The sequence below is a fragment of the Lepidochelys kempii genome, chromosome 1, assembly GCF_965140285.1.
Source record: "Lepidochelys kempii isolate rLepKem1 chromosome 1, rLepKem1.hap1, whole genome shotgun sequence".
Taxonomy (NCBI): Eukaryota; Metazoa; Chordata; order Testudines; family Cheloniidae; genus Lepidochelys; species Lepidochelys kempii.
Genome location: NC_136380.1, coordinates 262577053 through 262591361, shown reverse-complemented (window position 1 = coordinate 262591361; position 14309 = coordinate 262577053). Strand labels below are relative to the sequence as shown.

The following is a 14309-nucleotide window of genomic DNA, read 5'->3' as shown; positions in this document are numbered from 1 at the left end:
TTTTTGTCCTCCCCACCCCCATTTCAGAGTCAGGAGAGCATTACCTCATCGTAGTCCCAAACTGACCAACGGGATGGGGGTGACTCACTTGAGAGTCCAACATATCTTTTGTTGCTGCCTAGGCCAGTGTCCTTTGTTCCTGTGAGGCTGGGCTGGGTTTGTGCCATATGTGCCCTGATGAGGTGTGAACTGCCCCTCTACTTCTGGAGAGTTTTGCCTGGGCTTGTTTTAGGCTATGAGGGCACATTTTCAGTCTCATAACTATATGCATGAAATTACAACCTATAACATTACTATAATAACAATGCTCAGTGCATCATGAGCCTTCCAAAGACACCTGACATGACAAACTTTGCATTGGATACCACACAATCATATTGTAAGGATGCACATGGGGGTGCAGGGTGTTCGCCTGAGATACAGAGTGTCACAGGATACTGTATATCCTACTAAAGAGGAAAGGAGAGAAGTTAGTAAAACGCACATAGGAATGGAAAAGAAACCGATGAAAGAGTTCCATTCAATTATATCGCATAATGGCAGACAATTAAAAAATGACAAATTTTGTAAGTGTTTGTATACAAATGCTAGAAGTCTAAATACCAAGATAGGTCAACTTGAGTGCCTGATATTAAAAGAGGATCTTGATATAATAGGCATTGCAGAAACTTGGTGGAATGATAATCAATGGGACATGGTAATACTGAGGCATAAAATATATAGGAATGACAGAGTAGGTTGTACTAATGAGGGAATGATGCTATATGTGAAGAAGGCATAGTAAAAATCTTAAATAAATCAAACAGTACCATAGAGTCTCAATGGCTAGAAACTACATGCATGAATAATAAGAGTACAGCACTAGGAATATACTGCTGACCACCTGACTAGGATAAGGATGATTGTAAAATGCTCAGGGAGATTAGAGAGGCTACAAAAACAGAAAACCAAATAATAATGGGGGATTTCAACTATACCTGTGTTGACCAGGAACCTGTCCCCTCAGGATGGATGCAGAGATAAAATTTCTAGACACCATTAATGACCCTTCTTGGGGCAGCTAATCCTGGCACCCACAATGGGAGAGGCAGTTCTTGGTTTAGTCTGAAGTTGTGCATGGGATATGGTATAAGAGGTGACTATAGCTGAACCATAATGTATTTAACATCCTTGTAGGGGGAAAAATACCAATGAAACCCACCACAGTAGTATTTAACTTAAAAAAAGAACAAAACAAAAGTGAGGAAGCTATGGAAATTAGAAGGAACAGTCACGAGTGACATGCCTGCAAGCTGTATGGAAACGTTTTAAAAACACCTTAATAGAGGCTCAAACTAAATGTGTAGCCCAAATTAAAAAACATATTAAGAGGTCCAAAAAATGCCACCATGGCTAAACAACAGAGTAAAAGAAAACATTAGAGGCAAAAAGTCGTCTTTTAAAAATTGGAAGTCAGACTCTACTGAGGAAGATGGAAAGGAACATAAACTCTGGCAAGTCAAGCGTAAAGCTATAATTAGGCAGGCCAAAAAAGACTTTGAAGACCAACTAACAAGACACACAAACTAACAGCGAAACTTTTTCTTAGTACATCAGAAGCAGGAAGCCTGCCAAACAATTACTGGGTCCACTGGACGATCAAGGCACAAAGGAGCACTCAAGGAAGACAAGGCCATTGCGGAGAAGCTACATTAACTTTTTGCATTAGTCTTCACTGCAGTGGATGTGAGGGAGATTCCCACACCTGAGCCATTTGTTTAGATGACAGAGCTGAGTAACTTTTTCTGATTGAGGTGTCAGTAGGGAAAGTTTTGACAAGTTTTAACAAATCGATAAATTAAACAGTATGTAGTCACCAGCACCAGATGGTATTCACCTAAAAGTTCTGAAGGAACTCTGGTATGAAACTGCAGAACTACTAACTGTGGTATGTAACCTATTGCTTAAATCAGCTTTTGTATCAGATGACTGGAGGATAACTAATGTGATGCCAATTTTTTTAAAAGGTTCCTGAGGCCATACTGGCAATCACAGGCCCATAAGCCTAACTTCAGTACCAGGCAAATTGGTTGAAACTGTAGTAAAGAGCAGAATTACAGGAAACATAAATGAACACAATTTGTTGGGGAAGAATCAACATGGCTTTTGTAAGTGAAAATCATGCCTCACTAATCTATTAGAATTGTTTGAGGCAGTCAACAAACATGTGGACGAGGGTGACCCAGTGGAGATAGTACACTTAATCTTTCAGAAAGCCCTTGAGATGGTCTCTCACTAAAGGCTCTTAGGCAAGCTAAGCAATCATGGAATAAGAGTGAAGGTTCTCTCATGGGTCAGTAGCTGGTTAAAAGTCAGGAAACAAAGGGGAGGAATAAATAGTTTTCACAATGGAGAGGTAAATAGTCGGGTTTCACAGGGATCTGCACTGGAACTAGTGCTGTTCAACATAGTCATAAATTATCTGGAAAAAGGGGTAATCCAGCGAGGTGGCAAATTTTGCCGACAATGCAAAATGACTCAAGATAGTTAAGTCCAAAGCAGACTAAAGAGTTACAAAGGGATCTCACAAAACTGGGTGACTGGGCAACAAAATGGTAGATGAAATTCAGTGTTGATAAATGCAAAGTAAAGCACACTGGTAAACATCCCAACTATACATACAAAATGATGGGGTTTAAATTAGCTATTTCCACCCAAGAAAAAGATCTTGGAGTCATTGTGGATGGTTCTCTGAAAACATCTGCTCAGTGTGCAGCAGCAGTCAAAAAAGCTAACAGAATTTTAGGAACCATGAGGAAAGGGATAGGTAATAAGACAGCAAATATCATAACACCCTTATATATATTCATGGTATGCCCACACCTTGAATACTGCATGCAATTCTGGTCACCCCATTTCAAAAAAGTGTATTAGAAATGGAAAAGGTACAGTGAAAGGCAACAAAACTTATTCGGGGGTATGGAACAGCTTCCATATGAGGAGAGATTAAAAAGACAGGGACTTGTCAGTTTGGAAAAGAGTCAGCTATGGGGTGTCTATAGTAGAGGTCTATAAAATCATGAATGGTGTGGAGAAATTGAATAAGGAAGTGTTATTTACCCTTTCACATAACACAAGAACCTGGGGTCACCCAAAGACTTAATAGGCAGCTGATTTAAAACATATCAAATGAAGTACTACTTCACACAATGCCCAGTCAATCTGTGGAATTCATTGCCAGGGGATATTGTGAAGGCCAAAAGTATAACTGGATTCAAAAAAGAATTAGATAAATTCATGGAGGATAGGTCCATCAGTGGCTTATTAGTCAAGATGGTCAGGGATGCAACTCCATGCGCTGGGTGTCCTAAACCTCTAACTGCCAGAAGCTGGTAGTGGATGATGGGATGGATCACTCAATAATTGCACTGTAATGTTCGTTCCCTCTAATGCATCTGACATAGGCCACTTCTGTTCTTGTGTTGAGGCAAGGTAGTTAGTTTATCAATTTTTCCTTGATGCCTGGGGCTGTATAAGGAAGTAGGGAGAAGCACTGCTGCCTCTTCATGTTCCCTGTTCTAACAAGCCCCTAGGATCTTCCACTGTGCCTACATCACTGGTTCTCAAACTTTTCTCTGCTGTAGCCCGCCTGGAGCTCCAGGGGCTCTTCACTCCACCTTCTGGCCGGTGACTGCAGGAGGATAGGGCAGGGGCAGGGGGGCCAACAGCTTGCGCTTTCAGGAGGGGATGGGAGAAGAGAGGGAGTTCGAGTTCTGATTGGTTGCTCCTTCCATGGAGAAGGTGGGCCAGTGAGGCGGACAGCTAATCAGAAGGTGGCTTCCCCCATTTTAGTTTTTAAAAAAATTCTGTGGCACACCTGTTGGGCCAGATGGGGCACCAGTTGGAAAACACTGCCCTACCTCGTAATGAGGGTATGATGATATACTCCTTATCCATGCTCTTCATATTTTCTTTTTGGACTGGGCTGAAAAAAGCCCTGGTCCTCACGAATGGTCCCTCTATTTTTTTTCCAATGTATGGAATGAATGACTCTCAGAGCTAAAGTCTAAAACCTGTGGACCTGACTTTCAGAGGTCAGCTCTTGTTGATTTCACGTGAAGTCCTAAGTATCTGGCACTTCTGAAAATCATGCCCGATGAGCACAGTCTCTCCCATTCTTATTTCCTTTCCACTTACTTACCAATTTATCATTCCTCTCCATTGACTGAGGCTTGGAATACACTTACAACTAATATTGGGGTAGCTGTGTTGGTCAGGGATATGAAAAATCCACATCTCTGACTTGCATAGCTATGCCGACAGAACCCCCAGTGTAGATGCGGCTTTGCAAACAGAAGAGTGCTGCTTTCAGTATAGCTAATGTTTTTTCGTGAGGTGGTATTGCTACACTGACAGAAAAAAGGCTTCTATCCATGTACACTCATCTATACTAGGGGGCTGTGCTGATGTAGGGTTTATGGTGTGGACATATCTTGTCTCATTCTTTCTCCTCTTGTTTTTCATACCTCTGATTATTACCTCCCTTCTACCACTCACTCTTTCACTGTCTTCATTGACAGATCTTCTGTCTGAGTGAGAGAAGATGAGCATACTGCTCATGGGAAACCTGCGGCATGAGTTTGGGATGGTCAAATTACTTTGGTCTCTCCTTGTACATTGGACCAGGGTAAAGAAACCTCTGTGCAGGGGTGGGTGTGTTTTTAAAGTGGGCAGGATACAGTATTTTGTTTTAGTGCCCTTGGTTTTTTTCCCCCTCATTCCTGTTACCTAAAGCCACAGCCTGGCTTAAACTATTATGGAGTTTCTTTTGGGTGTAAGTTGTGCAGTATTTAAAATGTGTATACACAGACCTACTCTAGCTTCTGATTGAGCAGTGGACTTAGACAGTGGAGTTGGATAGGAAGCCAGAAGAAGGACGGCATCTGCGGGAGCACAGAGAACTGGAGGATGCATGTGGAAAGCAGGGGTGCAGAGGGGAAAAAACTGAGGGAAACATGGCTGGCAGAGAAAGATGGAGTCTTTTTTATTAATGTTTAAAATATTTTAAACATTTAAGTTTTGAGATGAAACTTTTAATCAGTTCACCTGGACCCTCATCTGCAATATTCTGTCACACTACCACAGTTGCACTCTATTCTCACATTTCACAGTATCAAAATTCTTCAAGAGCCTTCTTCACACCCTCCAGTCAGAGAGCCAACTCTCATGAGACCTCAGTGTCCTTCTCAAGCCTCTTCTAAATTGTTGTCTGAGTGCTCAATATATTACCTTACCATCGGATCAGTATGGAGGGTCACTTCACTCCAAGCTCTTCTGGGTGGACTGCCTTATACATATTTTCACTGGGACAAAGTAGTGATGAAACCACACCTCAAATTCCATGCTAAGGTGGTCTCAGAATTCCACCTGAACCGATCTATTACCCTGATGGTATTCATCTCAAAGGGACACTCAGTGTTTGGAGAAGACAAGCTCCATACTCTGGAGGTTTCCAGAGCCTTCTTTAGGCCTGTTGAGATAATAGAGTTTTTTAGGCTCTCTTCCCACCTCTTTGTGGCCATATTAGGCACATTAAAAGGTCAAATTATCTCATTGCAGAGAATCTCTTGCTGTGTGGAAATATAGTGGATTACCGCTATCAGCTGGCTGTTGAGCCTCTCCCTCAGAATGTCAAGGCACACTTCCCCAGGGCATAGGCCTAATCTTCTGCCTGCTTCAGAAATGTGCCAGTCTTTAAAATATGCAAAGCAGTTACATGAAGCAACCTGCTAACTATGCACTTGACAGGGTAGCCAGGATAGATGTAAAGTTCAGGAGAGCGGTAGTTCAATCGGTTTGATATAGCTATAACTCTTCACTCCTAACATCCAGGGAGGATATTGCTTGCCAGTCATCTATAGTGGGATCCACACTGACTCCTAAGAACAGAGAACAGTTTACTTTCTGGTAAACTGGTTCTTTGAGATGGTGTCATTAGTGTGAATCCCACAAGCTACCCTATATTTCTGCTTTTTGGAGGTCTTAGCAATATGGACTTTTGAGTTGTGAGGGAACTGAGACGGGTTGATTTACACACTTTCTTTTAATAAAGTAGCAGTGACCATCATACTTTAAAGATTAGTGTAGATAATTTTCAGTCAACCAATTGGGTGGACCACCATAAACTTGACTATGGACCACTAGTAGTCTTCATCTCGTGGGTTGAGAGCCACTGACAACTAATATAGTTACTGGTATAACTTTGCAAAATCTACATAGCTTACATAAACCTACAATCAATAGACATATTACAGGTCAATCGTTGCAGTTAATATACTTTTTTCCCTCCAACATATCACTGTCTGAGAACTGATAGAATTCTGTCCCTAATGTACCCTTGTACTCAGTTCGTTTTATTGCATTTAATATGCAAAATCAACAGTATACATTGAACAATACACTGATTGTGCAGAATAAAACAAGGGGGCAAATCTAAGGTTGGGTGTAATTTGCTCAGGGTGACAGATAGAGCCAGAAGAGTTCCCAGAAGTCACCTACTACAGGAGAGGCCTAACAAAGAAAATAACAGAACGCCACTAGCCGTCACCTTCAGCCCCCAACTAAAACCCCTCCAACGCATTATTAAGGATCTACAACCTATCCTGAAGGATGACTCAATACTCTCACAAATCTTGGGAGACAGGCCAGTCCTTGCCTACAGACAGCCCCCCAGCCTGAAGCAAATACTCACCAGCAACCACATAACAGAACCACTAACCCAGGAACCTATCCTTGCAAGAAAGCCCGTTGCCAACTGTGCCCACATATCTATTCAGGGGACACCATCACAGAGCCTAATAACATCAGCCACGCTATCAGAGGCTCGTTCACCTGCCCATCCACCAATGTGATCTATGCCATCATGTGCCAGCAATGTCCCTCTGCCATGTACATTGGTCAAACTGGACAGTCTCTACGTAAAAGAATAAATGGACACAAATCAGACGTCAAGAATTATAACATTCATAAACCAGTCGGGGAACACTTCAATCTCTCTGGTCACACGATTACAGACATGAAAGTTGCGATATTACAACAAAAAAACTTCAAATCCAGACTCCAGCGAGAGACTGCTGAATTGGAATTCATTTGCAAATTGGATACAATTAACTTAGGCTTGACTAGAGACTGGGAGTGGCTAAGTCATTATGCAAGGTAACCTATTTCCCCTTGTTCCCCGCCCCCCACCCGACATTCTTGTTAAACCCTGGATTTGTGCTGGAAATGGCCCACCTTGATTATCATACACATTGTAAGGAGAGTGATCACTCTAGATAAGCTGTTACCAGCAGGAGAGTGGGATGGGGGGAGGTATTTTTTCATGGTTTGTGTGTATAAAAAGATCTTCTATACTTTCCACAGTATGCATCCGATTAAATGAGCTGTAGCTCACAAAAGCTTATGCTCAAATAAATTGGTTAGTCTCTAAGGTGCCACAAGTACTCCTTTTCTTTTAGTGAGTAATAAAGGAACATGTAGCAATAGGGTACTGGTTGGATCCTTTAATTCATTGTTACCCAAATTTTTGAAAGCTGAGGCCCACCCCCGCAGGAAAATGAAACTAGTTGTCACCTTGCTCACCTCATTGTGTTCTTAAAGGCCTACTAATACTTTAGAAAATTTAAATTGTAATTTAAGATCTATTCTTAAATTCTTACTTCATGGAATTGTGTTTTCAGTATTGGATGTTAAGAACTAGTTGAATACATGTCATTTTTTTAAAACTAAAAGTGTTACATTTCAAGCTTACAACAATATTACTTAACATTTTGAATGGTAATTGTTTTTAGTAATATTTTTTCTAACAAAACATCTCTCACAGGTGGGCTCTAGTGTGGTCCTTTGTCTTGGCTTCCCTTCAGCGGGGCTCAGATACCATGCTGGGATCCTTGGGCTGGAGTTGTTTCTTGATTTGAGGGCAAAAAGTAAGTGGTCATGTTTCCCAAGCCCACCTACTTGTAGCACCAAAATGAGCAGTGACGGAGTAAGCCGTGTAGAATTTCATTCATATTTTGAGCAGTGAAATAATTAACAAGGTTGATGTGAATGGGGCAGTTCACACCTCAGCTGTTTCAAATTCTGCAAACCTAGCCAGACGGTGCATCTTGTCTTCCTGAATCTGCAAATATTCTATATCAGTAGCAGTAAGCCGTGAACTATGCCATTTAGTCCAATGAGATGTTAACTCTAAGGATGATAATTAAAGTCAACATTAACTGAAAAGTCCCCACATTTTAATAATCTTCCCCTGCTACCTACTATGTTCTTGTACAAATGAGTCACAATAGTTAGAGTCCAGAGTTTAAAGAAAAGTTGAATGCAAAAAAAGTCTTCCTTACATGACACATACAGCTTTAAGTGTAACCAGACTCTGATATGCTCCCTCTTGAATTCTCCTTTGACATAGTTACAGCTAATGCAAGTCAAAGCATCCCTATGCCACCATTTTTAGCACAGCTGTTTTGGGCTGTGCTTACATCAATGTATTCTGGGAAAATCTGGGCAACTACCCAACTAACTAGTGAAGTCGTTGATCAGTAGAGCAGAGAGGTGTGTGGATGTATGTGGCTTTTTTTGGTTTGTTCTTAAATACAGTACCTTTTGGGATGTCCTTTCACATACTGACCTTGGCAGTAAAAGGACTGACTAATTTAGGTAATGAGAGATGGATGGCCAATCCCATCTTCACAGCAGAATTGTTAGAACATGGTTAAATCCTGTATATTACAGTCATGATCATAGGCAAGGTCAAAACATGGTACTTACACATAAGCTCAGACACATGGAAGGCAACAATTTAGTCATGGGTATTTTTACTAAAAGTCACGGACAGGTCACGGGGAATAAAAAAAAATTCAAAGCCTGTGAAGTGACCTGTTCGTGACTTTTACTAAAAATACCAGTGATTAAATCGGGGGAGGCGCATCTGGGGCCCGTGGCACCAGCTGCTGGGGGCTACCAGCCGCCCTTAGACCGTTACCAGGGGAAGCCTCTGGGGGGAAGGGGTGCTGGCATCCAGGGCTAGGGGTGCCAGGGGCCGCTGGAGCAGCTGGCCCCTGCAGAAGTCATGGAGGTCGCGGAAAGTTATGGAATCCGTGACTTCTGTGACTTCCATACAGACATGGAGCCCTACTTGTGTTAATATGTTGTATGTAGGGTAAGTATTACAATTTGTTTATAAAGTTCAGTAAACCAAACCAGACCCACAGTGTAGATGAGCTCTAAGATACATTTTTGGATCTTCTCATATCTTATACTCCCTAGGGCTATCTTTTGGAGCAGAGTTCAGATTGTAGCTTAGGTCACTCTACATCTTACAGCAAATAATTTAGTAGTATTGATAATGGGGCAAGTTGCTTCTCTGCACATAAATCATGAATACGAAGACCGTATGCTTTCATAAATTATTCACTGATCACCCACCAGTTAGTGGTTTTCTTTTTTTTTTCCTTTGTTCCTCCCACTCTGAATTTTGGCTGCTGGGTATTGGGGGAGTGTATTGAGGAGAGGAGGGAAGTGAGGTTAACTTGTTAAAGGTAGTCTGTCAATTCAAAAGTGACATGTCTGAATGAATGTGATGCTGTGGGCTATAAATACATATGGCAAATGGTGAGCCTGTACTGACAGGGCTGGATGCACCTGGGGATGAAGGTATATGTCTAATCGTGGGTAGAGAGCTGTATTGAGGATCGGTTTCTCACTATGAATAAAGATAAATGGGCAGGGTAGATATGTAACACTACAGGTGTAGATATGTATGTGTGCTGGCAGTCAGAATGCTAGTAAGGGCGAACTTGATGGGAAGGGGCATGTGTGGCTGCTGGTAGAGGTGGTCATGTGTCAAAAAGGGATGTAGCTTGTTTGTGTAAGATGGACAAGTGAGAACCCCAGCTGGATACAGATCCCGGGGCAGGAGTACAGATCTGGGGCAATGGATGTGCAGATGGATGTGAGCTGTGTGGGAGTGTATTTGATTGTGTGGGAGTCTGCAGTCAGAAACTGGTATGTCATCCTTTTTGACTTCCTGCAAATAGAGAAGGAAGTGGTAGCTGAGACTCACATAATAGGTAAAGCTGGATCTGCTGAACAGGTGTAGTGATATGAGTATAGATTATTGTACCAGGTGTATGTTTTGGATTTTTAAAATGGTTCCAGTTAAGTTTTATCCAAGCCAGTATAACCCACCCTGTAGCAGGGGGAAAAAAATATGGAATTTATAAGCCTCTACTTATGTAGAGGTGGATAGCTGTAGTCTGCCTGGATGTGTCTTCTCTAAAGGATTCACCTGTGAAATAATCCTTTGGCCTATACTCTGTCAGGACAACATTTAGATGTAAGAACAGTGGTATCATATTGCAAGAATAACAGGAACAGGTAGTATGTTTCAATTAAAGTATTGTTATGGAGTAATTATTATTTATTTGTATTACCATTGCGCAGAGGTAGTCAATAGGCAGACGGTGGGCCAAATCCGGACCGCCACACGATTTTGAATGGACTGTGAAATCTTTTTATTTACTGATACTTATTGTTATTATGGTGTGAAAAACGTTTCTGCAATCTGGACCTTGACCAGGAAGTTTGGAACTTGACAAAATTAATTGATTACCCCGCTGTAGCATCTAAGGAGCTGTAGACCTGGACAGGACTCAATTGTATTAAGTGCTGAACAACCACAAAACAAAAACATGGTCTCTGCTCCAAATTCATGGGATTAAGACTTCTCCCACATATCCTTACCTGTTCCTAAATAAAACCCATTATAGTGCTGTTCCTTTTCATAAATCTGCTAATTGTATGGATCAGCCAAATAATCCTGTGAGAAATGCAGGATGGGTTTTATGCAGAGGCAGAGGATTCTGCTTAAAAGGACACCAGACTCTTTAGTCTGAATTTTTTATGTCCTGTTGTTGGTAAGATTCAACTTCTGTTTGCTTTGTTCATTTGACATTACCTTGTGTGTAGTTTTTCACTGTTTCTCTCCTATAGTCTATTCACTGACAAAACTTGCCTGGTGGCATTGCATGCCCTTCCAGAATAAACTCAAACTTGTGAAAACCTGGAAATGAAGAATTCAGGTACACTCCCAAACAACCTTAACTGGAGCAGGCAATAGCCAGTAGGAATTATTTACATGCACTTCATCTGAGTTCACTGTGTTTGGTGTAATTGTAGTGAATGGCAGAGGGGTTAGTTGGAGCATCTTGGCAGAGCTGTGATTGTGATATGAGGCAATCTGTGCGGTCCATGCCTCTTTGTGGGGTATGAGCCCCTCTGCCTGATCCCCACATGTGTGATCAAAGGAAAGAGGTACATGTGTATCACAAGATCCACTGTGTCTCATTTCAGTATTGTGGATTGTGTCAGTAGCAGGGCACAAGGTGGTCTTGCCAGTCAGAGTGTCAGCAGTTGGGGGGGATATGAGGTATGGACTCTGAGTTTAGTGAAGGGTAAGTGAGAGTGTGTTAGATGGCATAGTGTGCGTAAGAGTGAAGGGGTTGTAAAATTTGTTAGATAGGGGATTTTTCTGTGGAGGAGAGTGAGTGTCAGGCTGATATAAGTAGCTCCTGTTCAGTATAGTGTGAAGGCAGAGTGCAAGCGTGTGTGTTAGGGCATATTGGGGCGTCACTCAGAGGGCAGAGTTACAATTGCATGGGTGTGTACACCTTTATTCTGTATTTCCTGGTTTTCAGACATTTCATAAATTTGATTGGAAGGGTGGGAAGTACCACTGAACAACCTTAACTCGGAATTAACAAGATTTTTTTGATGACTTTCCTGGAGTTTTTTAACAGAGAAATGTTCTTGGAGTTAGTGGTCATTAAAGTGGTGGTTGTTGTGTAGGCTTGCAGTTAAGATACCTCTGTGGACAGATGATGATATTTACATAGTACATTTCATCAGTAGATCTTAGAACACTTTATCAAGGAGGGAAACATTCTTCCCATTGTACAAATGTGGAAATGGAAGCACAGAGGTGAAGTGACTTGGTGGAGGCTCAATACATCCATCTGGAGCAGTGGTTTTCAAACTTTTTAAGCTGTGTGTCTCTTTCCAAATAATGTAATCTTCCGCGTCCCCTCTTCTGAGATAGGCAGAAGTGATGCATGGGGGGCATTCAGGGTCATGTGCCCCCCCAGATTTCTGCCTTCCATTTAGCAACAGCTTCTAGAGATTTTCAAACTGTGGGTCCCCCTCCCCAGGGGATCACGGAGGAATGTTCAGGAGGGCGAGCAGTGACACCAGGTGGCTCGGGCCATCCCAGCATGTTGTCTGCAATCACAGGATTTTTGTTGCATACCCCCAGAGAAGATGGGTACATACCCCAGTTTGAAAAAAACACTGATCTGGAGCATGGGTGGGTGGTGGCAAGGAGAGGAGCTAAAACTTCTTTCCAAAAGCAGGGCTCTGATGGATCCTGGTGCATGCATAAGCGGGGAGAATGTGGGACTGACCGGTCCCCCCTGACCTGAGTGCTACCTCTCCTTCCCTTAAATCCCCTAATTCTTCTTCCAGTGTTTGCTCATGTCGATTCCAGTTACGTGTGCGCGCGCTGCGTGCACAGTTGTCAGAAAGCTTTTCCTCTAGCAGCACCCTTTGGGTCGGCTCTGGAGCCCCTTGGAGTGGTGCCTTCATGGCGCTTTATATATGACCCTGCTGACCCGGCTCCTCCTCCGTTTCTTCTTACCACCAGTGACGGTTGTTGGAACTGTGGCACCTTGCCTTGCAAGCGCTCCACGTTTCCCTAGCTTCTATTCAGCCTGTTTGTATTTTGTCGTTTAGTTCTTAGTTACTATGGTTAGTTAGCTGTTGGGCTGGGGGTTTTACCCTCCACCCAGACTGCATTCTCCTTGGGGGACTTACATGCCTAAGTTCCTGAGGTTCAAGTCCTGCAACAAGTCCATGCCAATGTGTGACCCCCACGACACTTGCTTAAAGTGTCTGGGGGAAGCACACCAAGCAGACAAGTGCAGGATTTGTAAAGGGTTTTGCCCCAGAACAAAAAAAGAGCGAGACTTTCGCCTCAAGCAGCTCCTTATGGAGGCAACACTCAGACCGCAACCTGCATCGACGCGGCAAGACGTGGCACCGAGCTCATTGGTGCACAGTGCTCCAGCTCCAGTGTTAGAAACGGCACTGCGGAAGGGAGAGACCGCCGCTCCCTGGTGCCAAAACCAGTGGGAATGACCCAACACCGGTGCCATTCCCCGACGCAGAAGCAGCGGAAGCAGAGGATCTCCGAATCAGAGACCACCCCTTTGGAGCTGGCCAATGGAGCATGTCCCCGAGAGGAGCACCCAGTGCCAAAGTCTTTGGAGCTGGCACCGTCAACTTCGGCTCCGCAAGGATTAAGTTTAGAAGTGTGTGCAACAAGAGTGATGTAGTGGTGGGAGTCTGCTATAGACCACTGGACCAGGGGGATGAGGTAGATGAGGCTTTCTTCTGGCAGCTCACGGAAGCTACTAGATCGCATGCCCTGATTCTCATGGGTGACTTTAATTTTCCTGATATCTGCTGGGAGAGCAATACAGCGGTGCATAGACAATCCAGGAAGTTTTTTGGAAAGCGTAGGGGACAATTTCCTGGCGCAAGTGCTAGAGGAGCCAACTAGGGGGGGCGCTTTTCTTGACCTGCTGCTCACAAACCGGGTAGAATTAGTGGGGGAAGCAAAAGTGGATGGGAATCTGGGAGGCAGTGACCATGAGTTGGTTGAGTTCAGGATCCTGACGCAGGGAAGAAAGGTAAGCAGCAGGATACGGACCCTGGACTTCAGGAAAGCAGACTTCGACTCCCTCAGGGAACGGATGGCCAGGATCCCCTGGGGGACTAACTTGAAGGGGAAAGGAGTCCAGGAGAGCTGGCTGTATTTCAAGGAATCCCTGTTGAGGTTACAGGGACAAACCATCCCGATGAGTCGAAAGAATAGTAAATATGGCAGGCGACCAGCTTGGCTTAATGGTGAAATCCTAGCGGATCTTAAACATAAAAAAGAAGCTTACAAGAAGTGGAAGGTTGGACATATGACCAGGGAAGAGTATAAAAATATTGCTCGGGCATGTAGGAATGATATCAGGAGGGCCAAATCGCACCTGGAGCTGCAGCTAGCCAGAGATGTCAAGAGTAACAAGAAGGGTTTCTTCAGGTATGTTGGCAACAAGAAGAAAGCCAAGAAATGTGTGGGCCCCTTACTGAATGAGGGAGGCAACCTAGTGACAGAGGATGTGGAAAAAGCTAATGTACTCAATGCTTTTTTTGCCTCTGTCTTCACT

At 43.2% G+C, this 14309-nt stretch overlaps 1 protein-coding gene across 6 annotated transcripts in view; it reads left to right on the top strand.

Annotated features, from left to right (window-relative positions):
• The window catches only part of TCF20 (transcription factor 20), a 213326-nt gene that overhangs the window by 115858 nt on the left and 83159 nt on the right, over window positions 1-14309 (top strand). Inside the window, exon 1 of one of the 6 annotated variants that reach the window (XM_073327265.2) lies at window positions 7766-7964. The exons of the other annotated variants lie outside the window; for them this stretch is intronic. The gene's annotated coding sequence lies outside the window, so the exon portion shown is untranslated. Of the gene's footprint in view, window positions 1-7765; window positions 7965-14309 lie in introns of those variants that run through there. 6 annotated transcript variants of the gene reach the window in all.